Source organism: Cornus florida, unplaced genomic scaffold, assembly GCF_030987335.1.
Source record: "Cornus florida cultivar Cherokee Brave unplaced genomic scaffold, ASM3098733v1 CherokeeBrave_3.0.0_Hap2_Chr11, whole genome shotgun sequence".
Taxonomy (NCBI): Eukaryota; Viridiplantae; Streptophyta; class Magnoliopsida; order Cornales; family Cornaceae; genus Cornus; species Cornus florida.
In genome coordinates, this window is record NW_026775581.1 from 27,029,861 (window position 1) to 27,043,108 (window position 13,248).

Genomic DNA, 13,248 nt, shown 5'->3' on the forward strand with positions numbered 1-13,248 from the left:
GGCATCTTGAAAGATTAAAGGATTCGAGATTTTACTGTCTTGTAGACCTATGGAGATTATTGGAATATGTCATGCATATTTAATGAGAATGGTGAATCGAGTGGGAGTTTAAGATATTGTAGTTTCTTTTTATAGAAAAGTATTTTCAATATCTATTCTATTTATTCCAGGTTTCATTCTACTTTCTTTAGTGGTTTCAGTTAAAGCTCATGTTCACACTCTTTTAGTTATTTCCACTCAATTAGTTATTTCTGCTTTGCAAGCTTTTCTTTCAGTTTCCAATCTAGTTCCTAAGTATTTTTAGCTTAGGAGATCTTCTAGAGTTTGGAAGTATGATGTAGTTGGTGTTTTTGAGGTGTTTGATGGATATAAGATAAAATTGATGGCCAAGTGATTAAGCAAAAGTAAAGTATAGATTTCTTTGAGATTTTTTTCTCCAGTTTCATTAAAGAAATCTTTAAGAGTCATTATTCCATTATCGCTCGTTTATGGCTTAAGCAAGTTTTACAGTGGTATCCTAATACAATGATTGTTAATTGTAGGTTCAAAGAGAATGTTATGGATAAATGCATATACCTCAAGTTCAGTCTAGTAGATTTTACAAGAGATGATATTTTGCAAGATAGCAATGACATTCATGTGATACATGACATTAAGAATTTTATTTAAAGTTTTTGACATGAAGGACATAGGTAAGCAAAGTATGTCCTTGGCATTAGGATCCATAGAGATCACGCTACTGGAATACTCGGACTTTCTATAAAGGTTTATATTAATTAAGTATATGGAAACAATTTAAGGGTGACCAAGCGTAGTAAGCCCATTGACATAAAGTACATTTTCAAGCGTGAAAAGGTTAAGGTTTAAGTACTATTAAGATTTCCCTATATGGTTACAGAAAGATTGTTGCAAATCCTCTTACTAAAGTCTTCAGCTGAAGATAATAAAGAATTTAAAGAGCACGTTATTCGGATAGAGAGTCATTATGTTATGATGTCTGGTATTTCTTTTATATATATATGTTACATTGCAGTTAGTTTCTTTACGCCTTGTGGTGACAGTTATTTTTCCCTCCAATTTACACCTTATGGTGACAGTTATTTACATCCAAAATAAAGTTATGATGCATCATTTTTATTATCTTAATATATATGGTTTATGCACGTGTTATTATGTTTACCTGAGAGTGGTATTTCACTCGTGAGGTTGTTTGGGTTAGATGTGAGATTGGCACCACATCGGCAAGTTCAAAATAATTATTAAAGGTTGTTTGAGAGTGATATTTCACTTATACAGTTTTTTGGGCTAGATATGAGATTGACACTATATCGGTAAATCCAACTATAAGATTTGTCTGGGAGTGGTATTTCACTCATGAGGTTGTTTGGACTAAATGTGATATTGACACCACATTGGTAAATCCAAACATAAATATTAAAGTTTGCTTATGGGAGTATTAAAGTTGGGCTAGATATGGGATTGGCTCGATATCGGTAAACCCTAACACTGAACAGAATGTTGGTGGTTTGTTGTAATATGTTCAGGTGACATACCGCGATGGTATGAAGCAAGATAGATAGTGAGGCGTGCGTTTAGACCACATGCATTTTGCACATCTCATGAAATACAGTAAAAACCACTATATTTGCTTGAATCCTAAATGGAATCGGTTTTGAGACCATAGAGCTGTTTAGACTAATATATTACTTGTCTACGCATTCATGATCCACTATTGAGGAAATTTATGGAGGAGAGTGTTCTAAAGTTTCAATCCATCAATTTCGATAATTGTGTTTTCTAAATAAAAATAAGTGGCCACTCGACTTTTATAAAGTGTGTTGCAATCCATAGTGACATTTTATAAAACTTAGAGTGCATGGACCAAGTGGGAGATTGTTGGAATTTTTATATATACATTTAAATAATAAAAATTATTTTATAGTCTTATGCACTACGTTTTCTAAAGTAGGATTGCAATGTAATTATTGATACTTAATGGATTGGGTTTGTACTTTCCAATTTTGTGGTCTAATTAGGATTATGATTTTTATACCGTTGGATTATGGTTTTCCAACTTATTTGGTGTGATTTATTTCTAATCATTGATATCTAAGTTTCAATGATAGGAAGGGAGACTTAGGTATGGTTGTTTGTAGAGAAGCCGTCCCCCCTTGTTGTTGTTATATATAGGGGTTTTAAAACCCTTATTCAAATTATATCGTATCGACAACTTTTAGAAGTGGGTAAAGCACTCTAATTTTTTCAGATCTCTAAAAGGGCACTCAAGAATTCTCAAGGTATCTAAAGTTTAACCTTCTAATCAAGTATGATATCAAAACCCTCGCTTTAATTCATGATTAATTTTGATTTCTACATGTTGTTATTTGTTATTTAAACCCAACAAGTCCACCCAATGATAGCTTGGACTACAATTAATGAGCAAACAAGTAACTCAAAGAAATTGGAAGAAAGCAAGAATATCTCAAAGCCTAAACAATTATATATGGACAAAGCTTGAAGAAAGGGGTAGATAGTATGGTGAGTGTTTAGGATTCAATGTCAAAGTATTTATGAATCCATTTGAAGCTTATCTCTGTAGGACCATACATATCGATCATATCATCATTCACATGCATGTTCCCATATCCACTAGCAATAGATACATGATCGAAGTCATTGTTAAAAGAATGAGTTAGTTCAAACTTGCATAAGCTTTTAAAGAACTCAATACTTGAGCTAGAATTTTTTTTTTTTTTTTTCCCTGAATTGGGGTATTTTTATAATTTTTTTCAAAAAAAGTACAATTACAATCGGAGAAAAGCTCCAAAAAAACTGAAAATGAAATGAAATTCCACTTTCAGCAAAACAACCAAAACAAGACAAAAAGGAACATTACAGATCAAAAACAATCAAAAGATTTGCTAAGCTAATATTTAGAAATGTAATAACATCCCAAATAATAGCTTGCACAACAAATGAACATTGTTCTTGAGTCCCTGTATGAAGCATGGAATTCCTATGGGACCAAATCTTCCAAATAATAACCGGGAAAATGCCATTTAAAATCTTAGCTTTGAAAGTCTTGGACGCAGTGTGCTGTAAAAACCAATCCACAATGTGGTTCAAGCTTAAAAATTTTGGGACCTGAATCTGCAACAAATCAAAAACTCCACTCCAAATCTTTGAAACAAACTTACCATAACAGAACAAATGGTCATTCAAATCATCCCCAACAAAACAGTTATGACAAACAGATGCTACATGCAGACCTCTTTTCTGTAAATTCACAAAAGAAATATTTTTGTTGTGTAGAATGATCACAACACTTAAACTAATCCTAGGCCTACATTTCTTCCAACATAATCTAGCCCATTTGACCTTGTTTCCAGAAGCTTTGCAACAATTCCAAGTTGCTTTCAATGAAAATTTTCCATTATTCCACTTAACTTGATCCCTACCAGGTTGAATACTTATCTGCTGAATAGCATTTTTCACATTTTCAGAAAAATCTTAAGGTAGATTCCAATTCCCATGTTGCAAAATAACAAACAAGTTAGTTTGTCTGTCAAAACCTCTAAACCTATTAGCCCCAAATAACTGAATAAGAGACTGATATTTACACCAAGGATCTGTCAACAATTTGAACTGCATTCCATCTCCAACCTGAAACTTCATATTATCAAGAAGCATCTCTCTAGTCCCCAACAGGTACTTCCAAACAGCTGAATCACTCACCTTTGGAACAACAAGCCAAAAGTTAGTCTTATTTAAGTACACTGCCCTCAACCAGTGGGTCCAAAGTATACTTGAGCTAGAAATGCTAAGACCTTGTTAAAAAAGGTTATTGCTGTCAACTATAAAATAGTAAAGCTGACTTTTAGATAGTTGAATGTTAAGGCTGACTTCTAAATAGTTGAATGTTAGATTCAACATTGTATAGTCAATATTGTCACCTTTTAATAGCATGCTTTCTAGAAGCACACCAAGCTTGTGTTCACACCTTACCTAACTTCACCTAACCCGTTAGATTTTGCCTATATATACCTCTTGTATCATTCATTGTAATTAATTCAATACAATATATTTTACTCATGTACATCAATCATATGTTTTATTTTGGTCTCTAAAAAGTAGAGTCTAAGGCATTGAACTTACTTTTTCATCCATAAAGCCTTTGTTACCATGACTTGGTAAATGACTTTACCATCCGAGCATTTCTCATGAAAAACTATTTCTTAGTTTTTTGGCTGAGTATGGTAAATATGATTTTTTGAATTAAAGATGTTTTCAAACTAATTTTTTCTGGTAATTACTCCTTATACTTTAAATAGCCTAAACTGATTTTATGGGATTTTTTTTATCAATTCTACATAGAGGATCAAGTTTTACCAAAACTTTCGGGAACCTCAATTTGTACTAAAACTGAATTTTTACATTTTGAGTTAGTTGGATTTTAATTTTTTTGTATTTTTTATTGAATCCAAATAGGGGGTACTTCCTTATTTACTTAAATGTTTTCAATGAAAATAAGGTATACAGAAGTAACAACCCATGTTGTCTATCAGATGACTAAAACAGAAAATTTATTTATTTTTCATCTGACCGATCAGATCAATCATACTATTGATAGGATGCCAAAACCAGTGAACTCGCATCTTTTGTGATTTATTAATTAAACAATAATTTTTTCTTTATTAGAGAAATTCATATTGTCTAGTTTACTCGATCATTCCAATTAAATGATGTGCCAATATGTCTCAAGGTAACAAAAAATTATTGTTCTAAGGTATACGTAGGGGTGTTCAAATAATCCGTCAATCTGGTCCAAACCAATCCGATCCGTGTGGTTTGGTTTGGTTTTCATATCTCATGGTTCGGTGATGGTTTAGAAAAATAGCAATCTGCTATTCGCGGTTCGGTTAAAGAATTGGCCCTGAAAAAATTGATCCGATCCGTTAACCGAACCGAACTGATCCGTTACATTAATTATATATTAATATATTATATATACTTACTATCATTTATTACTAGCCTAACTATTCATGGCCTAACCTGAGCTTTAGCAAAGGTCAAAAAAAAAAAAAAAAAAAAAAAAAAAAAAAAAAATCCTATCAGCCATTCAGCCTAGCCCAATCCATAGTGAAACAAAAAGGCCTAGCTCAGCAAACCAAAGTTACAAACAAAATTTATGAGGCCTCAAAATTGATAGGCCGATGGATGTTGGGTCACCAAAAAAATAAAATAATTAGGGCATATCATTTAACCTTGCCAGTTGCCCCTCCAATCTCCATTCTTGTTCTCAACCCTCAAGATTGATCTCCCGAATCAAAAGTTCAAGACCTATATAAAAAGGTCTGTTTTCATATAATTGTCTTTTATTGTTCTCTAAAAACTATTTTCTGTTCTCTAAATTCTTGAGAATTATTTTCAGAATTACAAACCAAGCAAGCTCTATGGGTCTGCTTGGTTTGTAACTTTGAGAATAGTTTTATGTTTACAGAAAATTGCACAAAAAATTCTGTTTGGTTAAGTATTCTGAGAACTGTTTTTTGAAAACTCATTTACAAAAGGCCTATTTTCAGATAACTGTCTTTTATAAGTCTCTAAAAATAGTTTTTTGTTTTCTGAATTCTTGAGAATGGTTTTCAAAATTACAAACCAAACATACATATCTTTCTCTAGTCTCTGCAATTGCGAGAATCAAAAGTTCAAAACCCACATCAGCATACGCCGCATATCACTATATCAGATTGTCTCTAGTTTCTGCAACTTCTTTTCCATAGCTGATCACCTGTTCAAATGAACTGCATACACCAATTTTTTTCTTTCTTAGCAAACAAAGCATTATTGAAGAATTTTTATTTAAAAAACAAAACTACTTGTGTCATGGAATTTAATGTCCTAAATTAAAAAAATTGTTTTTTTGAATGAAATTTAAATATTTGTAATTTTCTAACAAAATGTTTTTACTTTAGATAAATTTTGAATTTTGTTTTTCTTATTTTTCGCATAATGGCCAAAGTTAAAACACAAATTATATATTAATTAAATACATTATATAATTAATAATTAAAAATTTTAAACGTGACAATCTCTATAAATACATTTATGAGAAATAGCTAATAATTAAATTTATACAGTCCCCCCCCCCCCCCAACCTAAATTTTTCTCTTTATTTTCTCTTTTACTGTTCAAATTCCTTAAATTTTCTTAATAGAAAAGTCAAAATTTTCTTCTTCAATTGAAACTTTTTAACTTTTTCCTTTTAAAGTTCTTTCATTTTTCTTTTTCTACTTTTAGCCTTAAAATTCTTCTTTTTAACGTGCATATTTGAATAATTTTGTTCTTCTTTGCCTTTTGAATTTTATAGTTGTTATATATATATATTTATATATATATATATATACACACACTATGTATTGTTTTTTTATTTGGCAGGGTGCCCCCTCACTTGAAATCCTAGTTCCGTCCGGTTAGCAAGTCACACCAACTTCTCCTAGTTCCGTCCGGTTAGCAAGTCACGCCAACTTCTCCATCATTGATCATTGAGTACGTAATACGATTGATTGAATTAAATCCATTGCCTTTGGATTAATTAGAGATGATTTTATAAGAATTAATTTTCTAAAGTAATTGATTTAAAAAAAAAAATCCTAAGAACTCGACATCACCATATAAAATAATAATAATAATAAATACATCCAAGTTTGGGTCATATATATATAGTCTTATAAGGGGTATTATAAGGTTGGTATTTTAGCTTTTGGGACAGTACCTCTCTAAAGCCCAAAAAATATCTCCCCAAAATTTTGGGGGCGAGAAATATTAGCGCCATTAGCCCAATACAGCTTTTCGTGAATTTTAACTCAAATAAGACTACAGAATGCTCTTTCACAGCCCAAGACAAATTCCTTGCTCTCTCTCTCTGCTCTCTCTCAAGAGGAAAACGGTGCCCGAGTTTTCTCTCCCTGTATTCGACGTCAGACTGAAGCCCCAATCCTTTAGGCTCAGTTTGGTAGAGTGGGTTTGAAGGGAAAGGGAAGGGAAGGTGATGGAAGGTTATAAAAAAATTGTGTTTGGGTAAAATTGGTGGAAGGGAAGGAAAGGAGAGGGAAGGGTTTGGAGGGTTAAGGCAAGGCTTGAACAGTAGATTTGTTAACCTCTCAAAAATGGGCGGAAACGGAAGGAAAAGGAAGGCAATGGCACATGTGATAATCGTGATGCCAATTTTACCCACACAAAATCAAGGATTTAGTTAAGCAAAACAAGAATTACAGACCTTAATTGGTTGATTTAGCAAAACAAAACCCGTACATATAAGTTAGCCATTGCACAGAGAAAGAGAGGGGGGAAGCTTACAGCGGCTGAAACTTGCATACAGCGAACCCGAACTGGAACAACCGGCGATGGAAACGGCGAACCCAAACTAGAACAGCGGGCAAGGGAAACTGAAAGATATGGGTTTTGATTTTTGGAACAATCTGAAACAATATGCCGATATGGGTTTTGAACCTTTGATTCTTGCAAATGATAGATAAACATATGGGTTTGGAACTTGGATTGTTGTAGTTTTGTGGTTTGCAGTTGCAAAAGAGAGAGAGTGTTGCAGAGAGAGAACGAGAATAGAGATGGAGGCGGGGACCCTAAAATGATGACCCTAAAAATATTATATTTATATTAATATTTTTCTTTTCTTTTTCTTTTTCTTTTATTTTCTTTTTTTTTTTTTTTTTTTTTACAAATATTACATACTTAAGTTATTAATTTTTATTTTAAATTATAAAAGGGTATAATAGTAAATTTACCGAAATACTTTCCTTTCCTTTCTTTCCCCAAACATAATTATTATCCTTCCCTTCCTTTTCCTTCCTTAATCAACCAAACACAATACTAAATTAAAATTATCCTTCCCTTCCCTTTCCTTCCATTTCCCTCATAACTAATCTTATCCTTCCCTTTCAAACCCACCCTACCAAACATAGCCTTAATCCGTTCAGTACTCGCAATCTCTTGGTTCAAAAAAAAAAAAAAATTTAGGGCAAATGATTTCACCTTCCCCAATCGCCTCCATCTCTATTCTCGTTCTCAACTCTGAACTTGCCCTCTCTCTGTCTCTGCAACTACAAACTACAAAATCTACAAGAATCAGAAGTTCAAAACCCATACACTTCAGTTTATCTATCTGTCTGCAAGAATCAAAAGTTCAAAACCTATTACCTATATCAAAACCCATATCGGCATATCATTTCAGATTGTTCAAAAATCAAAACCCATATCTTTCTGTTTCCATCGCCTGCTGTTCCAGTTCGGGTTCGCCGTTCGCAAGCTTCTGCCGCTGGCCCGCTGTCTCTCAACTCTCAAGCTTGCCCCCCTCTCTCTCTGCTATGGCTAACTTGTATGTTTGGGTTTTGTTTTAATTTTGTTTTCTAAATCAATTAATCAAGGTCTGTAATTCTTGTTTTGCAAACTAAATCCAATTTGGTGAAATTTTTTATGATCTTTTGTATATAGTTTTATTTTATTTTATGAATTTTAGTTATAAATATTTGTGAAGATAATGATTGAAACAGGATCTCCCTTCGCAGGATTTGGAAGACTAATTGGTAAATTTGGGTTGAACTTGAGTCTTGAAAAAGCTGAAGGGCCTTATCGTGGATTATAATTTTTTCAATTACAGCATCCTACGGTCCTACCATTTTTTAGACTGCTTTCATCACTTCAGACTGGTTAGTCATTTCTTCAATTATTCAATATATATATTTTAAATTCCAGTTTTTTTCATGCTAATAATAAATTGGATGTTAACCGCATAAAGCATAAATCTGTCAATTAATATGGGCACCCAATTGTATATGAAAGAAAGTACAAAAGAAAGTAACAAAATTTATTAATATATAAACAACAAAATTTTCATTTTTTGTAGACATTTGTTCTTTGAGCAACTTGGAGGAGCTTGATTTGAGTGTTAGTGTGAAGGGGTTGATTACAGGAAAAGGTATTATTGTGTCATATTCATTGCATTGCATTTTGAGGTAATCTACATTTTATTTTAGCAAAACAAATTTTTTTTGAATGTAAATGCTCATATTAACTAACAAATCAAAGGAGCAATATTTGAATATAAGTTATCAATGAGTTAATGCATTTAAACTAAGTCACATTACTTAAAGAATAAAAGAAAAGGAAAAAGTACTTACTACGATTTGAATGTGAGGAGCAAACCTTAATCTCTCGTCCTTGAAAGAACTTACTAAGCCTCAATGGCATAGCACTACTTTATGTAAACTACCAGTAACAGAGCTTTGAGCTTGTATTAGGATTGCCCAAAATGATAGATATATTGGTGTAATATATATGATATAGAAAAGATAAATTTGAGTTGTATATATATAAGGAAGCCCTCACTACCTTCTATTTTATAGCTTTATAAGTTGTTGGGTAACATTCGTCTGCATTTTAGAATATAAATAATGGAAAGAAATGTTGATTATTATATAGAACTGGGTTCTTCCTACACTACATGTGATATGACATACTTAATATAAAATTTGAAATTAAGAATCACTTTTGTTTCAAAACTAGGACATATGCATTATATAAAGTTTTTTTTTTTTTTTTTAGTGGTGTGTGGATGAGGCTTCATTTCATGTTATGTCATGGTGGATCGTCTAAGTTGTGAGAATAGATAAGGAAGAACAGGGGTCTATATCATCAAGGTTGCGGAAGTTTTTTCTCTAAAGGTTGAAAATATTACATTAATATATATATATATATATATTTGGTAAAAGGGTAAGCTTTATAATATAAAAGAATATATACAACATGTCCAACTCCCCAATGGAAAAGTTTTCCAAGGTAGAGTACCATAACCAGTGGTGGCATTACAAACATTAGGGGCCTGTAGCAGCAACATTGTGCAAAACATTAGAACCATTACAAATAGTTGGAACAGCACTGTAAGAACCATAATGGAACAGCACAGCTATGTGAGGAACTAGTGTTATCAATAAACTTCAGCAGTAGCAATGTGAGGAACCATAGTGATTGTAGAAATTGATCAAAGCATAGTCACAGTAAAAACCAGGATTGGCCACTTGCATGGGGCATCCCTGAGAGAAAAGTTGTTGTAGTGCTTCAGGAGATCCTATCTTTCTTCGTTCTGTATCATTTCTTAGCTTGAGGGATGCGAATCTTGCTCTGATGCAGTGAATATTGCTGAAGTGATTGTGATGAAATCATGAAAATGTGCTTAAAAAGTTGAATATTTTTTTCCCTTGCAAATTGTGTGTTGTGCCTACCCTATGAACTTGAGTGTTTGGCTCTTTGTAGTGCAATGCATTCACAAGTTGTATCCTGTTACTTGGATTTTCTTTCTTCTCTTTTCTCTGTTTTTGTTTCCTCTCTTTGTCTCTTGTGATTCGATTGTTGTTGCAGGCAGAGGAAAGATCATCAAACCCCGCCAAATGGGTACCAAGAATTCTTCTTCCAAAAGAAAAACCTTCAAGACCCCCTCTGAGGTATCTCTCTTTGTACTATCTCCTTCTCTCTCTCTCTCTCTCTCTCTCTCTCTCTTTCTCTCTCTCTCTCTCTATATATATATATATATATATATATGTCGTAATTCTTAATCCATAGTAATTTCAAAATTCAATCAATTTGAGCTAAAGAAAATCATGTAAACTCATTAAAAATTGTACTTTCATATCCAAAACTTAATTTAAAAGATAATAGTTCTAAATATAGAGATTTCAGTTCTAAAATCAACATTTTTGGTTTCATTTTCCACACAACTCTTCATTTAAATTCTAACAATTTTTCAACTAATTTAATGCAAATATGAAACCAAAACAAGGCAATAAAAATTAGTAATCCATAACCAAATCTAGAGAAATGAAATTGAGAGCATATCACAATAAACTTAACATACAATACTCTAAAATATTAGGGCAAATCATGAAATTGAATATAGCATTAATCAATTTTATGATTGCACATTTTTAATGCTTTTTACTCATGCTCGAGGGGGTCACGTGCCTTTAACTGACCAATTTTGCGGTGTATAGGGGGTCACGTGCCTTAAGTGATCATTTTTTTTTTCTTTTTTAATTTTTTATTATTGTGCATAAATGTAGGTCAGGATATAGTTGTGGATGGAGTTTGGTTTTCATTCATCGCATTTTAATATAGAATGAGATAACTATCTTATGGTCGATCACATGCTACAGAAGCTGATAGATATAAAATTAAATTTAATCATGCTATAAAGCCAAAATCTCTCTATATATACACACACTCCACAAGTCATGATAGAATTTAAACATTACATGTACTTGTTAGTAGAGTTTTGTTTTTTTTTTTTTTTCCCATCAAATTTCAATTTGCAGTCATATGTTTAGTTTGAAAGAAACATAGTTACATTAAAAGGGGTTGGTGATTCTTTAATCTTTTTTCTATGTAGACTATGTTCTAAGAAAAATCACTTATAAAAAAGAAATGTTGTAAGAAAAATCAAACACAGATAGTTCTCATGAGATACAAGAAATAAAATGTTTTATCCTGCTTTTGATTGTGATTATATGAAATTGATTTAGAATAATATAAAAGTCCTTATCCTGAAGGATATACAATAGCTTTAATTTCGCTTTCTTTAATTTGTTTAATAGTTGGACGGGATTGTCTAAGGCGTAATGCAAGTTGAGCAAAGTACATTGGAGAAGTTACTTTGAAAAATATACATGAGTGACATTTTTTTAATTTTTTTGTAATGTCATGTTCTTTGAAAGACATAGGTTTGATCTCCTTAAATGTAAAACCTTGTCTTGCTTGTTATATTATATATGATATAATTTCAGGCCACTCTTTTTTGTTGAGTTTCATTAATAGAATGTAGAGCCACAAAAGGTCTATGAATTTTTTCGTGAGTGGCTATGAATGCAAGAAGCATGTTCTTTTTTCATGGACGAAAATGAATTCATTTTTATACCAATACTAGGACATTTTCTGTATATGCCTTAAACAGAGCGGTGGAAAGAAGAGTTTTATGGGAGGACACGAGACACTATGCCTCAATTTTTGTGCAGTGATTTATTACACCTACGTCCTCTTGTTCATCTTAGTAGGTAAAAACCTACATGGAAATATCAAGACAGAAAAATAAAGAAATATAGGAAGAATTAGTATCTACTTGAGTATTTGATTTTATTAGTTCTCTCAAATTCTACCAACTTTTCTTCATTTCTCTTTGAAAAAAGTATTCAGAATCCTAAATGAATTTTGTAGCAGCATAACTTTTTCTTGGAATCATTTTTTTTTTTTTTTTTTTTTTTTTTTTTTTTTTTTTTTTTTTTTGACATAGGCACTAATTGTATTTGTTCATTATTTGTTTTGCAGATTTTTGGATGGGCTCATGCTACAAGACTTCAAGCTCTTTTTGTTTAAGATGGTTTAAGTAGTGTATGTATGTTCAGGTCTTTGAACTCTTTGTTTAGGAATCTATAGCTCATTTTTGTCTAAGATCTTGAAACCTTTTATTTAAGATACTAGCTTGTTTTGGTCCAAATTATTAGGGTTGAAATTGTTTTAGATGCTAAGACTCATTTTTTACCGCGATGGGCTATATTATGTATGTTGTAAACAATACATTTTTTTGTTGGTGTAACTTATGCAATATCGAGTATTTATTTGTTTGCATAATCGTGTTGATGTGATAAAAAAAAAATAAAATAAAATAAAATATATATATATATATATATATATATATTATTTCTTTTGTTTATAATGTTAATAATTTACAGGTTTGCAACAAATTCTTAACGTGCCACGATAAATATGTGGCCTATTTTTTATATTCGTCACAATATTTATTTTGGCTATTAAATTAAATTTTATTTTATTAATAATAGAATAGCCACGGATAAAATCCGTGGCCTATTTTGGATAGTTGCCACGACATATATTCGTAGGCAATTGAAATTATAGCCACGAATAAACTGACTTATTTTGGATATTTGTCACGACATATATTCGTGGGCAATTGAAATTATTGTCACGAATATACTTTGTGGCCTATTTTGGTATTTGTCATGACATATATTCGTAGGCAATTAAATTTATAGCCACAAATAAATTTTGTAGGAAAAGACTTATTCTGTCACGATAAATATTTTCGTTGCAAAATGATTGAATTAGTCACGATTAATTTCTATATCGGGATTGTTACTTGTCACAAAAATATTGTTATTTAGTGAT

General features: G+C 31.7%; 1 long non-coding RNA gene across 3 annotated transcripts; it reads left to right on the top strand.

The window, feature by feature from the left end:
- Positions 1–7,384: 7,384 nt before the first annotated feature.
- On the top strand, positions 7,385–12,693 carry LOC132285458 (uncharacterized). 3 transcript variants are annotated; one of them, XR_009472553.1, is made up of 5 exons: positions 7,385–8,395; positions 8,586–8,726; positions 8,924–9,032; positions 10,435–10,517; positions 12,391–12,693. It is a non-coding gene; the product is annotated as an uncharacterized LOC132285458 (long non-coding RNA). The 3 variants fall into 3 exon arrangements; XR_009472551.1 differs by having other exon boundaries at positions 8,924–8,995; XR_009472552.1 differs by lacking the exon at positions 8,924–9,032.
- Positions 12,694–13,248: the final 555 nt, after the last annotated feature.